The sequence below is a fragment of the Ammospiza nelsoni genome, chromosome 4 (genome assembly GCF_027579445.1).
Source record: "Ammospiza nelsoni isolate bAmmNel1 chromosome 4, bAmmNel1.pri, whole genome shotgun sequence".
Lineage (NCBI taxonomy): Eukaryota > Metazoa > Chordata > Aves > Passeriformes > Passerellidae > Ammospiza > Ammospiza nelsoni.
In genome coordinates this window covers 52,748,318-52,772,310 of record NC_080636.1, presented here as the reverse complement: position 1 = coordinate 52,772,310, position 23,993 = coordinate 52,748,318, and the positions used below count along the sequence as shown (strand labels likewise).

General features: G+C 40.0%; 1 protein-coding gene across 2 annotated transcripts in view; it reads right to left on the bottom strand.

The window, feature by feature from the left end:
• WDFY3 (WD repeat and FYVE domain containing 3) overlaps nucleotides 1-23,993 on the bottom strand; it is a 152,879-nt gene that overhangs the window by 102,493 nt on the left and 26,393 nt on the right. For both annotated transcript variants that reach the window (XM_059471358.1, XM_059471359.1), the window contains exon 2: nucleotides 18,066-18,160. The gene's annotated coding sequence lies outside the window, so the exon portion shown is untranslated. The remainder of the gene's footprint in view (nucleotides 1-18,065; nucleotides 18,161-23,993) is intronic.

Below are 23,993 nucleotides of genomic sequence, written 5' to 3'. Positions count from 1 at the left end.
AAAAACAGTACTTTAAAATCTAATCACACAAGACCTTCCAACTCTCTCAGACATCAGCTTTATCACACAGAGACAAACAGATTTTTTTTTTCCTGACTTTCCTGTGGCAAGAGACAAAGCTACCCAGTGGAGCTATTGTTCATCTCACCCCTCAGATACTGATTCTGCAGAATAACACCTCAGTCTTCAAAACAACATGGACCAAGTGTTCCAGCTGTGTGACTGAAGTCTATCAGGCAGGACCTGGTATGAGAGGTGTGAGGGCCAGAACACACAAATCCCTAAACAGAAGTAACCAATCCCTAAACAGATGTAACCACTGCAGCAAAAGGGACTAATCTCACAACCAGAGTCATGTTAGGGAAGGAGTAAGGGGAATACATGGAAAACAGTTTCTGCTCCATTTATAAAGACCACCAACAATTAAATACTCCACAGAATTGCCATGGCTACATCTCACTGCTTAAATGTAGCTGAAAAACCAAAGGTCAGTAACAGCTGTAAAAATTATTCAAGAGTAGAAAATGCCTTGCAGTGAGAAACTTAAAGAACTTAATTATTTAAATTGTCAAAAAGAGAGGTTACCACAAAGGGTCAATTAATAAAAGGAGAAGTGGTGATTCCAAAGGTGCTGTAATTAGAGTAACAAAGAGAAAGTAGACACTACTGGAGAACTCCAACCCAAAGATTAAGTTGTGATGAAAGACTGCAGCTGGATGCTAAAGCCAGGAAAACAACATAAATAACAAACTGGAGCTATGCTTGTAAAAGTGAAGGCAATTAACTACCAATAAGAAACATTAATAAAAGAAAAATCTTCTCTCTCTAACACAAGAAAAAGATACCTCTCTGGAACATGTTCATAAAATGTATTAATAGAGTATTTTACTAAAACATAGTAAAACATTAGGAACTAAGGCTAATGAACATTTTAGTACCATTATTTTTGTAATTCATGAAATGAGAAGTCAGCAAAAAAGCTAATCTAAGTTACAAGCCAGCAACTGTAAGTCCATGCCAGAAATGTGCACTGGCTTTTCACAACTGGGGAAAAATTAGATAGAAATGAGTGTTGTCTTTTAGTATGTCATCCCTAAGAAATAACACAGGTAACACTTCAAATCAGTATTAATCATGCAGCTAAAAACAAAACACAGTTTCCTCCAGAAACCCATAGCTTTTCCAAAACTCCTCAGTTTGAGGATGCTTCTCTTGCTGTAACAGGTTAAATAGCAGAATACCACACCTGAGCTCAAAGACCCAAACCTTCACTGCCTAAGCAGCAGGAAAAAAGTCTGCATCTCACTTTTAATAAAATCTTTTAAAGACAATATTTTAAATTTCTTTTTATGATTCACAAAATGCTGAGAACTTATACACCCACCCAAAATTCATATTGTCATCAAATTCATGACTGCTGTGAACTTTGCTCATGCAGCCAATTTTTCTTTTAAATTCTATTGCTTTATTCAGCCTAAGCACTCATCTAAACCAGAAATTTACACTGGTTCAGCCACACACTTGTAATTATAGATCTGACAAGTTTTGTATAGTCAGAGAAGTCCAAAGAAATGTTACACACTATTTTCCCAGTGTAAAGGACCCTACTGGAATAGCATTTGCAGCTTTGGTCTATTTAACTCCACCGTGGCAGTTAACTCCAAGGGATGACAAACAAAGAAAACAATTACAATAGTCCTCACTTCCTCAACACAATCATGGTCCCTCCCATCTATTCCCCACCACGGGGAGGGGAGGGAAGATGATGTCATCCCAATTAAATACCTCTTCTTTTTTTTCCCAGAAGTAACCAAATTCCAGAGCAGATACTACATCTGGAATTATTCCAGAGTTTAGAGAAACTCGTACTGTGTTTCTCTCTTATTAGAAAAAATGCTAGTGTGGGCTCCAAGCAACGTAATCTGAAATATATTGTACATAGAAGCTGAAAGAATTTCTGTGATTTATTTCTGCCTGTCCAAATCCAGTGATATTTTCTCTGATTATCACAGCACAGATTATCTATGGGAAGAGGGCTGTCAGCTCTGGGATCTCCAGCATTAGGCCCAAATCTTAGACATGTGAAAGAGAACAGAGAAAGAACAGTGTTGTATTGTTATTTGTCCTGTACAAATATTTTGACTGATCTTTTCTTTGTTTAGAATTAGGCCTGCAGAAGAGAAAGCAGTATACCTAAACTTTTTACTATAAGCAAAAAGTATCTAGAAAAAAGCGTGTTCCTATTCTAAGTGAAAGCATCTTCACAATCCTCAGTCAGTTGCAACCATCACATGAGACTTGAATTCAGCATTAAGACCTGGCAGATCCTTTAATGTCAAAAATGAAAAGATTGCAGTATTTTCAGTAAAACAGCTACTTCACCTGCTCACAACTGCTTGTTTATAGCACATGACAATCAAGCACCCTGCACAGTAATTAAGACAAGCAAACTCAAAAGTTAGGGAACACCAGTCTTGTAAATGATTGTAGAGCTTGAATTTGGCCTGGCTCTGCACATGCATTACAGTAGAGTCTTAAACTGTACACTCACTTCCTACAGTCCCCAGTGAGCCTCCTGCCTCTCTCAACAGATGCTTCATGAGCAGCTGGTTGCTATTTTGTTACTTCATCCCTCTGAGCATGATGCTACACCTTGGCTCCTACAACCTGGACTGAAAGGCTGCTCTGCACACCCAGCAGTGCATTTCCTCAGGGATCAGAATGCATCACAACTTCCTTTCACAGATATGCCCCACAGCACAGGCACTGCAACAGCCTCAATATCCATACAACGAACACACATCTTCTCCTATGCTAAAATTGATCATGTCTAATAATATGGTATCTATTTGAAGATGCTTTGGAGAGCAGCTAATCCTTCACTCTTGCAATGCTTCAATCTTTCTGCTTGCTTGCGTTGTGTCCATTAGAGACAACAAGCGATATTCTTCTCCTCTCAGCTTGTGATCTCAGAGCTAAACACCCAGTACACTCAGGTGCAATTAGAGGGCAGCTCCAAAAACCTCAAGAGTTTTGTGGAAGTGGCAAGGACAGAAACCTGTTCTCAGCACAGGAGTCTCTTCTGGCACGTACATCCCACTGCTGCCCCACATTCTTTACTACATAGCCCCGATGAGTTACTTCCCCCAGCAGGTCCAAACAGGCACACTCCTCATAGGGAACCTGTAAGTTGGACATTCCAGCTGTTGGGTGTTTGGCTTTTTTAAACTGAGGAAGAAGTTTTCCTGAAAAAGCAAACTAAACAAGTGGAAGTTCTATGACGCAACCCACCGCGACAGGCATGTAGTTTATCAGGAGGGTTGAAGCATTTCAGCCTATTGTACCCATTTTAGCTACTAGAGCTAAAAATGTGAATTAATGGCAGTTGCAGAGTATCATGTTCTGTATGGACCAAGACTAAAATAAAACACTTGATGAGTAGATTACAAACATGTACAATAAAACTACTGCTCTTGTAATACACATTACAGTTTTCTCTTAGTGGTAGAAGCAGAAGAATCTCTATGTGAGGAAAAATTGAGCAAGCAGTGAAAGCATAGCATAAGCATACTCACTTTAAAAACTGCCCTTTGTTTTTTCCCACAGGCTGTCAGATGGCTGCACATTTCCCCATGAGCATAAGCAAGGCTGATCCATTTGAGCAGCTCTAATATAAAGCCATTCACCAAGGTTCTTAACTTTCCTGTTAAATTTATATGGGAATCTCACAAGATGAACCCATGAGATTCTCCAGAAGTTTCACAGGAGTTAGTGTAAGAGCTAATTTCTACCCTTCAAAATATTTTAAAGTGTTTTCTATTGTTAGTGGAAGCTGTTGAAAAAGAGAATAAGAAATTACATTACAGAAAATAACAACAACTTACAAAGCTCAAAGACAGACACTACAAGAAAAACACAACACACACACATAATCATTAGCACGAGTTAGGGTATGATAATGTGAGGGTAATACTACTACAGCTATCAAAACATTTGTGAAGAAAAAAAAGTAGACAGAAGCTGCATGAGACACACTCATTTTCACAACAGCTATTATAAATCCAAGCTCTGCATCTAGCTCCAAAAGGATGTTATTTAAATAAGCAGCTAGGTAATTAACTGCTTAGTAATTACAGTCACAAGTGCCTGTTTCTCCAGGCACTATATTGTTATTACATCAGCAACTTAGCAGCAAAACAGGAATCAACTTCTCTCTTTGCAGACTATAATGGGACACTAGTACACACTTCCACCCCAACTATCTCAGGAAAATTAAATTTAAGTCTTCTTCCTATAATCAGTCTCAGAAGTCCATCAGGATCAGCAAATTCCACACCTGCTAGTTCCCTCCCCACTAGGTCTGTTACTTCTTCCCTGAATTTCAGGTTCCCTACCCATGCAGTGAGTACTAACATTCTGAGGATGATCATCAATATGCACTATTCAATAGAACATTGTCTGGCCCTCAAAGCGAACAATAAAGAGCTGTTACTGGCTAGATACACATCCATTTTTGCTTAGAACTGAGCAGGAATAAAAAATTCTCTTTGTAGACAAAAACATCAGTAGGAGGGGAAGCGAGGAACACAACTACTTCCTCCCATTCCCTTCCCCCCCACCAGCCCTGCCACCAAACACAAAACAACTACTCACACACAAAGAAAATCATGCACAAGCAAGCTGTGTTGCTGAAAAGGATGCCATGAGCTTTCCCTGACAGACTGAACTGGCACGCATGCCTTTGGGGAATGTTGCCTGGTAGAAGAGAGCCTGAAGTAAATCTCATATTCTGCCCCAGTAATAAAAGTGCTTATTCCCATACTATGATTTCCAGTTAAGTATCCAGTCATCTGGCTGAAACAGGAACTATTTCATTAAGAAACCTCCCCAACATGAAAACACCACCAACTCCCACTCCACCTTTTAAATATTGCTAAGTATCATTAAGGAAGTTAAGGAAGGTGTGCAGGCAAGGATTTGCAAAGTCACACTACTATTTCAAAGTCATGACTTTTGTGTGTATGGTTTGGCTTTTTCCCTCCTTTGCACTGAAAAAATTCAAAATTTCTTGAGCAACCTTATGTTACCACCTAAAAACAATCTTGGCTTTTTTAGATGAAAAAAGAACTAATACTGGTCTGTTTCCATAGGTTGAAGAGCTGTTTACAGAAGTGGCTCAGTTCACAGGGTAGTATCCAAATCTGAGAACTCAATGCAGCTATTTTTTGCTTTAATACCTCTAAGAAATAAACAAAAAAGCCTTGCTATCCTTATTCAGGACATGTTTTTCCTGTTCTCTGAACTCCAGTCAGATGACAGCTAAAGATAAAATTTCTCTGTTATTTGCAATATTAGAAATGCTATTCTTATACTCAATCTGACCTTAATGCCTTGAAATCTCTGCAAAAACAAAAATTCCTAATGCTTCAACAAATATGAAGAACTTTAGTAACTGTTTATTGAGAAAGATAAAGCTATAAAACATGGACTATCAGTCTTATTCGATTTCCCACAAATTATTCATGATAATGACACATAATAACAAGTGCTGATAGAGTAGATTTCCTGTGGTTTGTACCCTCTTGAAGGTTAATGTTTTATATTCAGTGTAAAAGGACAACAATTAAATAACAGCAATACTTTTGACCTATGCTGCTGGGATGGAGGAGAGCAGTCTTGCTAAAGACTAATAATGCACATTTTCTTACTTACTGATAACTTAAATGAAAATGACCTTTAGTTCTATCAACTTTTTGCACTTCATTTTTTCCAAATAAGAAAATAAAGCACTGCTTTTGACTTCTGCAAATAGGCTATTTTTTTCCTGAGTGACCATGTAAAGCTTGTATCTAGAAGACAACTGTCACTGTGTTTTCTAGTGCTTTAATAACCACATTTCCCAAAATTACTTGCACTGCTATAACAAATTATTTCGAGGCTACAAACACTTCTGCCATCTCCAAAACAAAAGCCTGTAATCCAAAGTATTAAATCCTACCTACTCCAGCTGAAAATAGTGTGTAGGACTTCTCCAAACTGCAGCTGAAGTTGCATCACTTTTCTTCATTGCTATCTCCGTGCAAGAAAAGCAGAGACAACTTCGATACCAGGAGTGCAGTCCCACAATCCAGAATGCCCTTGGGACTGAAGAGCCTGCTTCAACATCATTGTTCAGAGCAATAGCACAGGACAAGAGCTACCTGGCATGAAGGACTACCCATTCACACATGGAGGCAAAGGATGTGATTGCAATCATTGCCCACAGACATCTGGAGATGGTGTACAGAACTCAAACCTTGATGAAACAGAGGGGAACTACGAGTTATTTTTACAGAGAGTAAAGACGAGACAGTGCACTAGGAAGCAAATGTGTGCCACCTTTTCCTACATGGAACAAATCTGTCCACACTGCATCTAGAAGGTGATTTTTGGCTGGATGATGACAATTCCACTTCCTACATCTTTATTTAGCACTCATTATGATCTGTCATCACCATGAACCCAATTCTCAGTCCTGTTTTTCTTTAAGGAAGCCCTTAACAAGACTTAAGGACTTCCATTTTCTCATAAACTGATAACCAAGCTAAAGAATTGAAAAAGCTGAAAAAACAAACTGCCAGAAAGCTCAAATACAGGCTATTTAAACTGGAGACATGTTGATTTAAGGTGTCTGCCTTTCTACACTTTACATCTTTTTCAATTAAAATGAAAGATGAATTCTTATTTTGTCTCAAACTATCACACACAATCCTGAGGACCAAAAGGTAAATCTGCTGTTGTAAACATTTGAATAGCTAAATCCACCACTTGTTTAAAAGCAGCTTTTGAAAAACATCACTGGAACTGAATGAGTAATTTTCACTTTTCAGAAGCCAAATAGCATGCAATGAATATTGTATCCAGCTAGGAAGAGCAGAAAACCTCATCTTTGAGGTATCTGTAACAGATCGTCCTTCATGTCTTCACAAGACCAAGAAATACCTTCCAACAAATCCTAAGGCTACCTGAAATCCATATTTGATTGCTGCGTTCTACACACCTTCATCTCTGAATTTCAATGCAAAGTCTTAAACCACCTCATCTGCATATAAACACATATCTGATCTCCAGAAAACCAGTGTAGGTTTGCTAGCCATCAAAAAAGGTGGAAAATTCCGTACCTCAAAATTGCTCCATGGTATCTGCTTAGGTTGGAGAAAAAAGACAATATTTACACCAGAAAAAGGTTTTCAATAATTTGTTCATGGCAGAAATATATTGCGATTGCAGGGCTGAGGATCAAACAAACTCTTCATGTGTAACAGAAACCTTTCTGCTTTACGAGATGAGAAATGGTCATTCCAGAAAATAAATCAATCTTGCCATGTTTCATTACCCCTAATCATCAGTTACAGCGAAGATCAAAGTATAGGGCTCTATGCAGGTATTATGTTAGAAAGGAGACACCTGCATTAGCACCTTCAGGTCGTTCATTCATAGACATCCAGGCTCCAAGAAACCATTTGCCCCTGCTTGAGCAATCATACCACTGAGACATTTTCTCCACTCCTCTAACCTGTTCCCGTGTGGTCTCAAAGCTGGCAATCCAGCTCCGAGTGCCACAAAGTCTGAACTAGCTCTGGACATACAATTCCTCCTCTACTCAAGGAATGCAAAGGACATTTTTTACCAGAAGAATATGCTAACCGAGGAAACAAAAATATGTGTAACACAAAAATCCTGACAGGCAGAAGCAAAGTCCAACTTGGCTGAAGCAGACACAAAACATGACAAAAATAGAGACATTGCTCACCAACATGTATTTTTGAAACGCTTATTTATAGAAAAATGATGCCTAGTAAGTTAACAGGTTTTGGACTGAGGGAACAGAAATTCTGTTCTTCAGTGTAACCAGTATGCATACATTATAAACCCAGCAGATTCGTTTTGGAACCTATAATTTGTCAGATTAATGTTAATCTGGAACTGTGTAACTGGACATTTGAGGTAGGAATGACCCCCATTTGCACCTGCTGGTTGACAAGACAGTGGAAAGCAAACTCATATTATCCTGTAAACCTCAATACTGCTATAAACATCTGTAGCTGAAAAACACATCGAGGAAAAGTAAATACTGAAACATCATTTTAATTTTGAACATATGCTGGCAGAGTTGTAACATCTTAGAAACATTTGGAGCTCAACAAAATTACCTGAAATGGAGGAATCAATTGGAACATTTTATCAGAAGCTTATGAACCAACTAACCTATGCAGCATCAGAAAAAATACACAGAATACAACAAAGATATGTAACAACTGGTTAAGAAACTCAAACTAAAATAAAACAGACTATTTGCTTCCTCAATATCTTGGAGAGCAACTTCTAATTGAATTCTTGATGTGTTCCATGGAAAAACAACTTGAGCATCTTTGAATGCTGGTTTTCTTGTGTTTGAGTTGTTTTGTTTTCAAAAGGCCTAAATAAACTGATTTGCATTAATTGGACAAACAGGATACTAGTTAGAGCCCATTGGACATATAGCAGAACTGAAATTTTAGGTTGAAGTCCCAAACTGCATGACAATGACTAAACCATGAATTCAGGAGAGAAAATTCTGCTAAGAAGCCCCTAAAAAACAAAAAAGGGGTGAGAGGATGAGAGGGTAGGGGACACACAGAAAAACAAACAAAAATGCAAAATAATCTGGGATCTGAGGAGACAAGCGTGTGCTTCATTGGAATGCAGACATCAACAAATGCACAGGAATAATAACACTGCTCTGGAGAGTGGCACTGGCATTCACAGTAAACAAGCAAAGTAAAAAAGCCTTCCTAGGAAAGTTATTGCATTTGAACCAATAGTGGAACAATGAGCCACCATCAGGAACGGGGAAGATGCTTTGGTCTATTCACCTTTCGAAGTAATGGGGAGTGGGAGGGAGCGGTGGGGAAGATGGGGAAGGAAACCAGGGAAACTGGAACAGGAGAGAGCCTGTATACCCTCACTGTAAGGCCATGCAGGAAGCAAAGAAGCACCAAACAGGACATGTTCAGTAATGACAATAGTGACCCTAAGCACGGTTCTCACATTTAGCTAAAAAAGCCACCGAACTTTTTTAAAGGGAGCACGGTCCCCATTTGTGGTGTTGGTGGTAGTGAGTTTTCTTCTCAACAGAAATCTAAAGCAAAAACTTCCTGTAGCCATGTAACCCAGCCATTTATACACCAAAAAGAAAACATTTCTTCTGCCTTTAGGAAATTTGCATATGAAGGAGCAGTAAGTAGAAGCCCATTACCTGTAAAATTTGTCTCCATAGAGCCACCCTTGTTTCTAACAACACGGATAAGAAAAACAACAAAATTATCCTACCAGCACATGTTTGGCTGATGTAATAAAATTCCTCTCTCTGCTACCATCGAAGCAGAAAGATTGTAACAAAACCAGCAGCATATCTGCATTTAAATCAGCATTAAAGGCTGGGCACAAATGCTTGTTTATTTTTGAAGCAAAAGGAAGTGAGAAAGGGTCAATAACCCCAATGTTTTAAGCTGCATGTTCATAGTATTTCTAAGTGCAAAACAAAATAAAACAGCCCAAGACCTTATAATTAGCAATTCAATCCAGAGATTAATGGAAAAGCAGCAGAAATACTTGCATACATGTTATCTACTGCCTGAAATTAGGATGCTCCAAAGGCATCAACTGAGCTCCACTGGAATCAAGTTCTGCATACCATACAGTACAGATCCAAAGGACTACTTAGGCTGGAAAAGACCCTTAAGATCATCAAGTCAAACGTCTAACCCAGCATTGCCAAGTCCACCACTAAACTATGTACCCAACTGCCTCATCTGCACATCTTTTAAATATGATGACTGGAGCAGCCCCTTCTCTGGGCAGTCTCTTTCCGTGCTTGATAATCCCTTCTGTGAAGAACTTTTTCTTAATATCCACTCATTTGATGGCTGGGTCAATGGGATCCTGGGGTGCATCAGACAGATGGGGGAGGCAGTCCTGCCCCTCTGCTCAGCCCTGGTGAGGCCACATCTGGCGTGCCGTGTTCAATTCTGGGCTCCTTAGGACAAGAAAGACAAGAAGCTACTGGAGAGGGTACAGAGGAAGGACACAAAGACTATGAGGGATCTGGATCACCTCTCATATGAGGAGGGACTGTGGAAGCTGGACCTGTTTAGTCCGGTGAAGAGAAGATTGAAGGGCATCTCATTACTGCCCACAAAGATGGGCGCCCAAAGAATGGTACCAGACTCTCTGCTCAGTGACAGGATGTGGAGCAATGGCCAAAAACTAAAACACAAGAAGTTCTACCTCAAATGGAGGAAGAATTTCTTCAGCCTGAGCGTGGCATAGCCCTAGAACAGGCTGCCCACAGAGGTTGTGGAGTCTACTTCTCTGATGACATTTCAAATCCACCTGGATGTGCTCCTGTGTCACCTGCTACATACAAGTGACCCTGCCTTGGTAGGAGGGTTGGACTGGATGATCTCCAGAGGTCCTTTCCAACCCTAATGATTCTGTGATTTCTTCTCATCCCATTACTTGGCATAGAAGACTGACACCCACCTCACTAGCACTTCCTCTCAGGTAGTTGCAGAGAGCAGTAAGATCCTCTTCAGGCCTCTTTTTCCCCAGGCTAAACAGTCCCCCCTTCCCTCAGCTGCTCCTCATAAGAGGCACCACCAGTGGGAAAACCAGTAAAGATTGCTATGCTTTGTGTAACTAAACAAGTATTGTAACAATGGGAGAAAAGTATTGTCTTTTCTCCTCACCTTCCCTCTCTTCTGCTCCTCCTTTCCCTGACCGCTGTTGGGTGCCAGAAGATCCTCTGGGAATTACAGTCACAAATTGCAGATAAAAGCAATTCAACCGTTCTCAGTCTCATCTTCAGTCTTCCTGAGGACTGCAGGCAGAGCTACATTAACATCCCGGACTCCCAGGGTGGTTTTGGATCCAGCTCCACCAGACTGCACATGGAAACACTTCTCAGGAGCCTCACATGGAGCAAAGACAAAAGAGCTGATTGTGGACCTTTCCTTACAAAAAACAGCTCTAGCTCCTCAGTAACACAAGAGACTGCTGCTCCCAGAACACTGCCTTGCAGAGAAAGCCTGGGACAGATCCAAGGCAGGACTTAGCTGTTTGGATTTAAAAGTAGCCCATCAGAGCTACAAGGTTTCCATCTCCAGCAGCGAATGTGTCAGATAAAGGATTAAACAGGAAAAAACCAAAGAGGGGAAAGACAACACACCCCCACAAAATAAACACTTAACAAGAAAAAACACAAATCTACAAAGCAGACTGAAACTGCAGACTTTAAAAGCAATATTAATTACTCAAATGAATGGATTCCTCCAGTTCTCCAGTGAATTTTTTTTTCAATGGCACACGTATTAAATGATCAAAGTGGGCATAGATATTTTTGTATATTAAAGCTGGTGTCTCTCATAAAGGGAAAAAGCTGCAACATTTTAGAAAACCCATACTTATTTTGCTCATTTTTGATTGCTGATAAAGAGGTTGGTTTATTTACTATTTACCATAACTACTTTTAAAACTATTTTTGTTTTTCTCTTCATTACTCATGTTCTAGCTCTGTTTGGCAATAAAAGCTGTATTTCACAATGAATAAATGATTTCTCAACACCAGTTTGCAGCGTATTACAAGATTAAATAGGACAGCTAGAAATCCCCCCAAAAGTGAGTTTCTCTTATTCAAAGGGGAAAAATGAAGCCTATAGCACTCAAGAGACAGGGAAAATACTACCTTAATATTATTTTCTCCAACTTATTAGATTTCTTAGAACACATGTAACATAACTTGATAACAAGTTTGCTTCACAGCAAAACTACTGCACTCAGGGCTCATATTAGTTGTATTTTGAAAACTACCCATGTGACAAACTAAAATCAATTGTTTTCTTCTAGCTGGGATCATAAATGTCAACTACCTACTTTTAACTTATTTCTCTAAAGCCAACATCCTAAACACAGAAAATCATGCAGTGGTACATTACTCATTTTATTCAAAAATATCACTAGACTGTGACTAAACCTTTGATCAATCACAGCTTTGGTTCAACTTCTCCTATAGCAGCAAGTCTGAAAACAAGAGGTACAACTTCACACGTGCTAGTCATGAAATTAAATTTTAGTCTGTGGGGGCAAACTATCATGCAAAGAATTAAAAGCAGCTAGGATTCATTTAGGTCTCATCCTACCTGGAATTCCTGAAGTTCAGTGCCAGCATCTTAGTTTCCAAGCGGTGCCCTTGTAAGACCCTAGAGACAGGAGGCAAGCTGCCGTGCCTCCAAGGTGCTGCCAGCCCTGGGTCAGTAAACATCCCTGCGGCAGTCAGGCGGCTCTGCCGGGCTTTGCGCCACCAGCCCCCGCACGGGGCCGCCTGTACCAGCGCCCAGGCGGGAGGCACTGCAAGCAGGGAGCAGCTGCTCCCTCCCGAGGGAAGGGAGCCCTTGCCCACTGCACAGGCCCCAGCCACTGATACAGCTGCTTCACAAAGAATAAATCCAACTCACACAAGCGCCGGATCAAGATGAAAAACTGTGTGCTCAAGTAAACTGACATCTGGTCAGCAGCGCAATCACCGCAAAGGAGAATGATGTATCATGGCTTACAAATTAATTTGCAAGATGACATTTTCCTGCTTCTCTTATCACACAGGAAAGTAAATACATTTCAATTTTGGTTACAATAGAACTAATTATTCTAGGGAAAATAATAAACTAAGGACAAGAGACACTCCTTGTGTGGATCAGATGTAATGTGGATTTTCTTGATTAACTCTTCTGCTTTTCAGGGCTTAGTTGGCTTGTTGTCTTTTTTTAACACTGTTTACTATTCTAGCTTGCAATGCTACTTTCATGCACAGCACCATACAATCTAGTGTTGCAGTGAGTTGTAATAGCCTGTTATAAACTTCCGGGTCCCTTCCCAGGTATGCCTATACCTCTCTCCCTTCCCCCTCGCCCCCTTGCTGAGTGAGTCCTGTCAATCAGGCTTAACATTCCAGGAAGGTCATCATGTGGTTGGTCAAGTTCAAAAGATGCCCCTATGCCCAGAGGTCATTGGCCTGTCTGGGTGTCATCCTCCCCTGAGACCCTGCCCCTCCCACCTGGTTGGTAGCTCACCTGCCCCTTCCCTCCCCCTCCCCCAGGAGCTTAAAAAAGTAATCAGACCATGTGCTCGTTATTCTGTTGGAGCTGTTGCCTGTGATTCAGACCTCTGTGACCATGGAATAAAGCTCTGGATATAACCCTCCGGCAGAATCCGTCTCCTTTTCCTCCTCACCATCGCCTGAAGCCTTCCCTCCTGAGGTAAACGGAGTTCCAACCAAGCCTGGACTTGTTTCAGTGCCCAGCTGCAATCTCCAGCAAGCTAAAGGTATCTCTGGGGTGATACACCACAGTTGCTGCCTTTGGCCCAGCAGCAAGGGTCAGACTGGCCCAGGCACAATCTACCTGGTAATATTGGGATTCATATTCCAATATTCTAGAACTGCCACGTGTTTTGTTTCAATAACAAAAACTATTCAGAAGTGGTAGCATTTTCAACGAAATCCATTATGTTATCCAAACTCACACGTTATGTCTCACCACTACACTTGCCCCTACCCCTAGTAATAACCAAGGGAACAGAAAACAAATTATGATTGAAGCTGCAGTTCTCTGAAAAGAATTTTCCTAGAATGATACTCAAATTACTATAGTGGACACTGCTTTCCAACTAAATTCATCCCAGAAGAGAGCTTGAGCATCCACTTAGTAAAAGCACAACTACTGAATGGAGTTTATTCACATTTTTTCCTTGGATTCACCTATGCATACACACAGTACTCACACTAAAGAAACAGACTTCCTTGCTGGAGGAAAAAACATTAAGAAGAGAACAAAAAGAGAGCGAGTAATTGTCTATCAAATGCACTGTAATGTCATTTACATAAATCACTGAGTAGTTATTTAATGCAAGTCCTTTCTTCTGCAGTGCATCTGTGAAAGTGTATAGCCTCACCTAAATGACTTACACTGTGCTTGGCTGTTTCTGGATGCAAAGAACCTGGGGACAGACATTGCTCCTCACAAGAGAGAAAAGAAGACTTTTCAGTTGCTACCCCTTTTCTCTCACTTTGTGTTTCTTTTAAGACAGTAAGCAGCGTACAGAATGAGGATAACTACTCTTATTTTCTTGTTTATTTTTACGACAAACACAATGCAATAAACAGAGTGAAACCTAACAACATGCTGGCAAACAAAGACACATGAAATAATTAGGCAAATAAACACTCAATACTAAGATTTAATTGCAACAGTAGTTGAAATCAACAATCAAAGCAAAGGCTTCTTCTCTTATACATCCATATATTCCTTCACAATTTCATCGTACATTTCTTTCTGTAGTTTGATTTTACTTCTCTGTCTTCTCCTAAGGTGACCTTTTAACAATACCAAAGAGTTAACAGCACTTCTACTATACTCTCACTGCAACACAGGCAGGTGGTAGCCCACTTCTGCACTATTATTTCCTCACTTATAAAAATTGCTGCACATCAGTTTCATCTCCCAGCACTTTGAACAGTTATTCTTGCACCTACAGGAATGTGCTTTTGAGATTTCTCCCAGGCAACTTCCTGAAATGAAAATCAAACAAGGGAAAGCGCTAAAACTAGGTTTACCATGCCTCCAGTTTGTTTCAATTCCTGGGACTTGGAAATCTTTCCAAGGGACTGCCTAAGGTTTGCCTTTCAGAGGCTATCACTTATCAGCAATGGCTCTTCCAATATTCCCCTCCCTTTGGGACAGAAGATGGGGCATGAAACCTTCACAGCACTCCTGCAATTCCAATTACAACACTGGTGCACCACTTTCTGCTGCTAAGGTGTACCTTCTCAATTTGTAGTTTTACTAGAAAAACATTTTCTAGGATACCAAGGAAAAAGCCATACCCCAAGAAGTCAGGAAAACAGCAGCAGGGATCACAGAGACAGAGAACAGCATCCCCACAGAGATAACCTAAATAGAGATTTTTTTTTTTGGCCTCACTATGCTTCCTCTCCGTAAGAAACTATGGCATCACAGATGGGAACATGTCAGACAAGGGAGTTTTAGGCATTAATCTACTGCGAGCAAAAATTACTGACCCAGTGTGAAATATTAGTGTTTACCTCTAAGGGAGCCATGAAATGAATCTTTCATGATAACCTGACAACTATGAGAAGAGCATTGTGTATACAAGAGCATGGCACACAACACCCCTTTCTATCACAGGGAATTTAAAACAAAGCAGTATGACGGACTCCCTGACACCATCCCAAGACAACAATCATTTCCATATTTCATATCTTATTCTACAAAAGCTCTTAAAAATATGGTCACTCTTCCTTACTCACACATTTTTCTCCCTGTGGCAGAATAAAGAAACTGCTATAAGTAAACAAAGACTTCCTTTCCAGTTCTAGGTTTCAGTGCTACAGTTTTCTAAAGGATAAAAAAGTACCACAAGCTGTGCTGTGAGTGTTGGAAGAGGCCATCCAGTGCCGTAAACTCAGCATAATTAGGTTACACACACTGACTGAGCTCCTTTGGTATAACAAATAAACACAGGGTGAGTCAGGTCAAGCCAACACACACACTTTGCTTACCCCAGTGACAAACAGCTTCATATCAACCCTCTGAGCTGCACATTCTGTCTACTCCCAGACTGACCTCACCTGCACACCTCGTAAGTAAACTCTACTCCATGTACTAAAATCTAAATAATGGGTGCCATTGACAAACCCAGCCATGACAAGCTAGTATAGTATGGAAGCCTACTTCAAATGCTTTTCCAAGTGATCTCAAATCCCTATTAAGTGCTCCACAGAACCATTGTTAATAATTTTTGCTCCTGCAATATAGTAATTTAAAGAAGATCCCATTTAAAAAACCAAAACACTGCACATATTAGGCTCAAAAGAACATCCTTCAGAACCTTATACACTTCTATTTGTATCACTTCTATCCCTTGCCTCCCTTATGCACTAATCTAATTCATCTGTCAAGGAAGCAAAGTAATCAGTTTGACACAATTTTCTCCCTAGCAAATTTATGTTGGTTGGCTGTCTTCCCTTATCTCATTATCTCCTGTGCACTCATAAACTGCATCACAGTTTTTACTATTATCCATGTAGCTGCAGGTAAGTCATTCCACAGCTGGAGAGAAACTCAACATGGCCCCATGGAGAGCTCAACCAAATCAAATATAGCAGGCTTGGGTCTGAAAGGAACGTAACCTAAAACCCTAAAACCAAGATGTTCAGTTCTGCCAGTTCTTGCATGTCCTCAGAACTGAAAGAACAGGATGCATGAAGTGCCAAGGAAATATTTACTACATAAGTACCTGAATAGCAGATCAGGATTCTAACAAGACAGTCTTCACAGAGTCACAAAATAGTCTGCATTCAACAGGCACTTGAAACCAACTGCTTTTACTAAGTCAAGAGGGAGACTATCATGAGAAGAGATGAATTTTTCATCTTCTTTTATTCTCCATAAAGTAGTATATATGTCTCAAAAAAATCTAAACACAATAGGCTCAAGGGAGCTAGGTATTTTCTATTAAAGTAAAAAAAAGGCATATTTCTGTCAGACCCCCTCGTAGGCAGGCTTGTGGTTTTTGTTAATGAATAAAACATTGGAAACAAAAGTGGCAGCACAGAGCTAGAATGAAAGTACTGATGTTGGAGTGCAGGATTTCACATGGAAGGATGTGCTTTGGGGTTTCTGTCTTTCTCTATACTTTTGTTAAATTAGAAGTGATACCTCACACTTTCATATAAAGCAAGATAAAGATGGCGAGAATACATCAATGGCTGCAGCTCTTGATAAGAAAGTGGCAGCACTTGCAGTTGTTGAGCTCTTCATGCCTCAAAGAGTGACGCCAACTAACATTTTCTTGTCTTTTCCCACTGGGTCACTTCGTCACTTTCAGCATCTGTGACATGCTGCAGCCTTTTTTCCACTGGGTTGTTTTTCTTTTTGCTCCAAACAGGTCTGTATGTCAAAGGGTGTCCTAGCAAAGCTTGGACATTACTCTTCAGCAGCCACACCACACACACCTCTATGCTTGTAAAGTAAGCTAACAAAGATTAGAATCCTTTACAGATTCTAAAAAGCCAGACAGATTTAACAGATTTTAACTCAACTGCTCCAATGGAAATTCACCTCTTTGCTTCAGCATTGCACTTCAACCAGCCTACCTCTTCCCTCTCCCCCTATTCCATCTAATTTTACTTGCTACATTCATTTTTCATCAGCAAACCAAGCCTTACTGAATTTAACAGCTACACTTTTTTTTTACTTCACTAGTTAAAAAGTAATCCACTAGGTGACAAATCTACTTAATCATAGGCAACTTTCCAAAAAACATGGAAGCTAGACTGAAAGTTCTAGTTGCAAAAGGAAGCCTCTTGTAGGCCGTAATGTTTGTAGAAGGACTGTAGAGCTCTGGGGAAAAACATTCACAGCAAGCAGTCTGTACAGTTTGTACAAACCCAAGTAAACCAGGATTTAACACTGAAATACAAGTCACTTGAGGCAGAAGCAGAGATAGCATTACCTCTGTGTGGATACAGAATGGACCCTTCCTAGCCTGTCAACTCTACTGAAGATCAGGAGTATTCTTCTCTCAAAGTAAAAATTAGAGATTTGAGAAATTCAAAGAAGAATCAGGCACTATAGACTCATGTATTATGATCCTTCTTACTGGGTTTTTTTTAACCTATTGATGAAAACCTCCACGTTTAATGCAGCTTGTCTCTAAGCATGCATCACACCCACACAACTTTCTGTGACCACTCAGCAATGTATTTCCACAGCATCCCCACAAATAAACAGAATCCTAAATTTTGTTTGGGTAGAGCAATTTTAAGCTGACTGTATTCTGACAGTGCTTGAATTAACTCCCTTTCTGTGACAGGCAAATGAACTGCTTCCTACAGAATTTATTGAAGGGTGTGCCAATTACAAATCAAAAGGCAATTTCCACAAAAGCTCTTCAACATTCACATCACTAACCTCTACAGCATTCCTGGGATCAGAGCAAACAGCTTCAAGAGAACAGGGCCCATTCCTTTCCGAGGTTTCTCTTCAACACCAAAGCTGCTCTCTCACTAGGTAAAAGAGAAAAAGGTTAGAATATAAATGTGACAATGAAGTCACAGAGCTCTGCTCTTCTGAAATGAAAGAGGAGTCATTCCTATGACAACTGGACTTTCACAAACTAAGAAATCCTTTAAATAGCTCTAGGAAAAGGAACAGTAGCAAACTAGAAACTGACAACACAGCAGTATTTCTCTGATTAAATGACACTCACTGAGAGCATATGAAGTGCTAAAAGAGTTAATATAAAGCACAAGCCTAGTAATTAATGCACTGACAGCCCATGATCAGCAAGAGCACCCCTCTGAGGAAGCAAGTGACTTCCCACCATTACAGCACAGGAATAAGAACTAAGCTACATTGATATTAACCTAGCTGAGCAACTGCGAAGCTACTGAACACAGTTTTCCCTGGCCTCTCCCCTAGTTTGTCTGCCTCTTTATTTTCAGAGTTATAAAATATTCATCTTTGAACCTGCAAGCAGACACACACAAGCCAACAAGGGGCATCAAGTGTGAGCTCACTTCAGCACAACTCCAGGAATCCATCACCAGGTTCTCCAGCTAACCCAGACAGGTGATAGAGGCAGTAAACCCAGCAGTGGCAATTGTAGGACCTGGCAAATAACTAGGTGAAATGCTGCACCTTGGCTATAACCATGAATTGGCAGACCTCTGATTATTTTACCTCTGATTCCCAGTCAGTCCCATTTGGCACTATTAGTACAGGGCTCCTACACTCCCGAGCACCACACAACACAGACATACCTGAAGCAACTGGAAAAACTTCATAATACTACTTATATAATTTACTGTTTTAATATTTTCTACGTTAAAAGAAACAGATAATATTTTGGAGTGGGGAAACTGGCTTGGGTAAAAAAAGCAGTACAGCATCAGACACCTTTGAAAGGCTTTGTAAGAGATGGCACTAATGTGAAGATCTCGCTCACAGCAATGTTGCAGAGGTTAAAATTTTGTTATGATGTTGTTCTATGCTCTAAAATCTTTAGTAACTTGCTAGCAAGTTCAAGTGTTCAGCATTAACAACTAAAGGAGAATTTCTCTCTTAATTCCATCATCCATGACCATGAAATCTTCTCCCTCCAGTTCTATCAGTTCATGGGCAGAGTAAGGAACCATCAGCCACAACCAAATACCACCTGTGCACACAGCATGTAAAACTGTAGAAATTGGACCATGGAACTCAGAAATTCCAAAAGTAGGGAGAGCACTTTGATTTTATCTCTGCAGAAGCAAGTAAATATTTAAACTAAGATGATAAACAAATGTCCTTTTGTCATAGGAACAGTTACTGGACAAACCTTAAAACAAATAAGGAACTGCTGTTTCAGCTATCTTCATTTCACCCTATTAAGAACTTTATTATGTAACCAAATGCCTCTCAGGTTCAAAATTATATTTTTTTGTTTTTTAAATACAGACAGTGGAGGTTTCAGGCTCCAAATCAGAACAGACTGTGATTGCACTGAACTTAATTAATGCTTACTATATTAGCAAAGCTCAAATGACCAATTACACTACAAGTACACAAAACCCACAAGCTTCCTTGAGCAGAAATTAAAGGGTAGTATCATCATCTTTTCCAGCTAAAACTGTAGGAAAGGTCATGAGGAAGTACAACCTTGAAGACAGCTTGCAACCCTCTCTCATATTTGCTATTTACTTGGTCCTGAACCAGAAGTTTATCTATGGTTTATCTATACTCCCATAGTACATTTAGAATGCCTTGTCTCTAAGTCCTGATTCCCCTACATTTATCCTACTTCTATATTTTGTCAGGGTCACAACAGCTTGAGAAAGACTTTATCAAATGTATCTGTACAAAGTTAATTGTTTTGACTTGCAGTCTGAAAACCAATAAACACAGGGGAGCAGGAGGTCCTGTTTAAACATAGTTAACAAGAACTAAATGCCTTCTGTGGTGCCAAAAAAATGAAGCACTCCTACCTTACTTCCATCAACCAATCATCAGCATTGCCCAAGCTTTAATTCTCCCTGTGGTCATCAGTTAGCAAAAGTGACTGCAAGACCAATAGCACACACTATCTACACTACAGCAATGAGAAAAAGGAAGATGTTTTCAACCTGGAATATCCCAAAACACCAATATCCTCCAAAGAAATGCAACTAAACTAAGCAACAAAACAGGTTAGTTTTGAATCCACCAGTCAAGAGCAAAACTCTAGAAGCACCAAAAACACTTCAAATTACTCCAGTCTCTTCACATCCCCAGTCTAGCGGAGGCACAGGAGCCCTCAAGAAGAAATGGCAGCTACTCTGACAAAAACTCTACTGCAATTTCTGAGAAAGGAGAACCAGTTCTGGTCAGTGTCAAGAGGGCAGCATAGCTTAGTCACCTTTCTGCCTTATTGAATCTCCAGTGTAAAGGAGAAATATCTCTCGGAAGTATACTGACTGGCATGTTCAACAAAACCTTTCCTGGACAAAAGGATTATGTTGTACAGACAAGATTCAGATTTAGCTTTCCTAGATGATTTCTTAGGGTATTCACTCTCTCTCCAGCTGAACTAGATTCCTGACTTTCCACAGGGACAATGGATCTCCTGGCAACACACAGACAATATAGTACTCCATGGCTATGCTGCCTCCAGGCTTCCTTGTCCATCTCTGTCCACTAAAAGGGTGCAGACAGGAATGTAAGTACATGCCGAAGCTCTCCAGACAGGCAGCACCTTGCTCTCTGGCTAATGGCTTTCCCATTTGCAGATCACACACTACCCAGAAGCTGCTCAAACCCACAACAGAAAAGCAGCACAGCAAAGAACCAAACTGCCCATTCCATATCCGGCGTCTGCTCCTGACCGCTTCCAAAGTGTCCCAAGTGGCAATTACCTCATGAAAAAGTACACCATAAGTAACAAATACAACAGGGAGTTGTGGTGGCTCCACTTGCAGTGCAAAACAAACAGGGTGGAGATTTCTCCTCCCCAGAATGCTGCACGCACAGGTAGCGTCTGACTCAGCCCACGGCAGTGCAGATGAGGCGTGCATCACCTCATTTTCATGACCCACCACTGAACCCTGGCAGCAGCCTCATCTATTACTTTCCAGAAGTGTCATTCAGCACATTTCCAAGTGTCATTCCCCAAACAAGTCTCAGCCATCAAAAACATCCCCACCCATGGCTTACATAAAGCTCCCTGCTGCACTGAAGGGCTTTCCTTCAGTTCAAAGAGTTGTAACGTATAATTTGCAACTCTTTTCTCAAAACGTAATATTAGGGTGGCCAGCCTGAGCATGACCAATAAAAACCTAAGTGACACTTCACCACAGTTACCATCAATTTTAACAGACATTATCTTTTTCAGACAAGTAACTATCTACAGGCAGATCTTTAAGAGTTTATTTAGGTAATCTGCATAATTACATAAGGCAAAATATTATAAATTAAAATATTAAATATTAAAATTAAAAATATTTTTCCATCATATGAATAAAAGCTTTTTGGCTTTTATTGGCTGAACATGTGTTTTATAACAAATGCACTCTGGAACTATAAGGGGTTTTTTTTTGTATAGACATGTTGAGCTATTTCTTATCCAATCACACTTCTTCAGAACTGATGCAAAAAAGTTTAAATCAAGTTCCAATAATATGTATTTATGACTTGAATAACTTCTCTTAGCTGCCATTACACCTTTGTTCTTGTGAATTAAATAATTTGCTTGCTGTAACAAGTGTTTCCAGACCTATATCCGACTAGGTATTCAATGAGGTGCTTTAGGTCTCTTTTTATTTTGCCTCAATATCTGTACTCACTACTTCTAGAGCTTAACAAATCAAATAGGATTTGATTGCTACACCCAACAGACATCATACAAAAAGTGCTAAATAACAAAACCTCAGCAATCACAAACCACTTGGTTCCTGCAAAGAGGAAAACTGATCAAGTAACACCATTCAAATTTGCTTTTAGGTACATCTTATTTCTGAAAAAGAAATACAAATGTTATGCAGACTCCCATCTTAGTTGCTTTCCCCTTATTTATTTTCCAAATATTCCTCTGTGCATAAACTATGTTTATCAACTTTATGCACACCATACTGGTGCCATCAGAATATCAAAAAAGGAAAGCCCTACAGGAGCATAAGGTTTCTTCTGTGTCTACACACACAAGTATTCAACAGAAACCTATTCACATCAAACCAGGCATTTTCCTCCCTGCTTCCACATTTTGTAAAGTTACAAAACTCATTCACATGTTACATCAAAGGGGAGTCAAGGAAGACATTACATATAAACTGTTGTTAATAGGAATTACAGTACCTGAGTGCTATCATTTACTCCACAATGGATAAAGAAAAAAATCCTGCCTCTGATGAAAAGAAATCAAAGGGATCATAAACATTATGTGATCCAAGTATATTTTCCACCTTTTCTAGCAGACATGTGTGCTCAGCATGCATTCTCAACCTCACTGGTTCACCTTCAGACACACTGCAAGGGATGTCAAAGCCCGCCTTCAGTCAGATGTGGTCAGGACCATAGACCAGCAAGAGCCTGGATCTGAATTCACACTATGATAAGAAATAACTTTGGCAACAACATATTTCTGCTGTACATAAAGTCTGAGAGAAGAAACACAAATGTGGGCAATATGTTGTAAAAGTACTCCCAGCTGTTTTAACAACAGGATCAGGATGGAAGAGCCAGATGTTTCCCTGCAAAGACAAGACCTTAAAAGCCAACATAAGGGTCAGACTCATTTGTAAAAAACAAACAAAAACCTCAAACAGGTAAAAAACTAGTTTCTATCTCCCTTGAAAACACTCTTCATTACTGTTTCTTATTCACTACTTCTGCTAAAACAAACTCTAGTATTGCAAAACTGCACGCAGGAACAAGGAAAGAAAGGTACCACATCTGTTTCCAGTAAAGTTCACAACTCCAGCACCTGGGTACTTTCTTCTCCTCACTAGCATTCCTGGATTCTTTTGCTTTTTGTTTATAAATCCAACTCTCAGCACTCTTGTCATACTTCCAAATGAATGAATGCATGCTTCCTAGTGAAGACTCCATTACCTCCTGCTGCTCAGGGAGGATGAAGGAATGCATTAAGGCACACACTTCACTTTCTCAGAGATCAACTGCAGAGGTTCACGGTAGAAAACAGCAAAAATGGCACACTCAAGTCTACAGACTCTTGTCAAAACACACTGCTTAAAAACTTTCAGACTATTATTCCATCCATCTTCAAATTAGAATATGGTTGAACATCCGTAACTCTGTGTTCTTGGTGTCCCGAAGACCCAGTGTAACACAGCTTGGAAACACTAGAAAGAGGACACCAGAAGTGAGCACAGAGGAAACACCACTGCAGCTTAAATGCAACTTTATGAAGGTGGAGGGAGAATAAATAATCCCAACAACTAATCATGTTTAGACAAGTAAAAATTAATTGGGTGGAAAAAAATGAAGATGAAGATACCCTACTCTGTGCAACAACATGCCAAGTTCCAAGCCAATCTTCAAAATACCTTCACACTCAAGAGCTAAGGGAAGTACCCTCACAAAAGGGGTTTTAATGACAGACTGTTACAGCCACCCTACTATATACAACTCTTAATGTTGTTCCTCTTCATTGAAGTTGTCCAAGAGCCAAACACAAACAACAGAGACACTTGCTAGATTGCCTGGGCACCATGCACTTTAAAGTTCCTCCTTAATCTAAAAAAATCTGCCTTTCAGCCAGGTTTTTCCCAATATAGCAAAGCCTGAGAAGATGTAGATGCAAATGGCCAATCAGACACAAAAAAAGGAGACATCACCCAAGAGAAATGGCTTGAGCTGCAGCTGCAT